Source organism: Octopus bimaculoides, chromosome 1 (genome assembly GCF_001194135.2).
Source record: "Octopus bimaculoides isolate UCB-OBI-ISO-001 chromosome 1, ASM119413v2, whole genome shotgun sequence".
Taxonomy (NCBI): Eukaryota; Metazoa; Mollusca; class Cephalopoda; order Octopoda; family Octopodidae; genus Octopus; species Octopus bimaculoides.
The window spans coordinates 77,598,054-77,599,045 of record NC_068981.1 but is presented as its reverse complement, the minus strand read 5'-3'; positions in this window follow the sequence as shown (position 1 = coordinate 77,599,045).

The following is a 992-nucleotide window of genomic DNA, read 5'->3' as shown; positions in this document are numbered from 1 at the left end:
ATATATATATATATATATATATATAAAATACAAAATGGGACAAGAGTGCCAAACATCCAAACAGTTAGGTGATACAAAAAAGGGGACAACAAAACATCCAGTTGACAACGATACAAAGAAAACAAAGACGGGTCATTCGGAGTTTTCTTTCTTCAGTCAAGTTCCAGATTATCTTTGCAAATTCGGCTCCGTTGGGAGAGAAGAGAGAAAGAGAAAGAGAGAAAGAGAGAGAGAGAGAGAGAGAGAGAGAGAGAGAGAGAGAGAGAGAGAGAGAGAGAGAGAGAGAGAGAGAGAGAGAGAGAGAGAGAGAGAGAGAGAGAGAGGCAGAGGCAGACGGACAGAAGAAATAAGGAGAGCGAGAAGGTACTTGAAAAGATATGCAACAAGTAGGGTTGGATAAACCTGTGGTTCTGGCCTATGGTCAGTAAATAGCGAATACGATTGTATACACACAGAAAACTAACCCTATTAGTATTTAGCGCTTAGGGGCTGGTCCAAAGCACGCATTACGTTGAATTGTACGTTGTTGGTTTACTCTAGGGTGTCCGACAAGTCGTAAATCCCCTTGGTGTATTGTAATCAAATCAAAAATAACAAACGAGGGATAATAATCAGCTCATTCTAGCTGTTCTTACGCATTTTTTAATGAAAGAATAAGAACATTACTTCATTACAAAAAAATCGTAATTATCAGATTAAACGTAATTTTACAAACAACAAGAATCCTCCAAGAATACAGCTGGGACGTGTCTGAAGCCTGTCGAGTGTAGCAGTAAAATAGGAGAATGGCCAACAAAGTTGGCCATTGTGGGCATTAGTGGGTGCCACGTCCCTGATTTCAGTCACGTCCCTGACTTCAGCCCCAATGATTACGGTTTTTTGTTATGAAGTAATGTTCTCATTCTTCTATTAAAAACTGCGTAAGAAACAGGTGTAGTGAGCTGACAATTATCCACCGTATGTTATCATTCATTTGAATATATATATATATA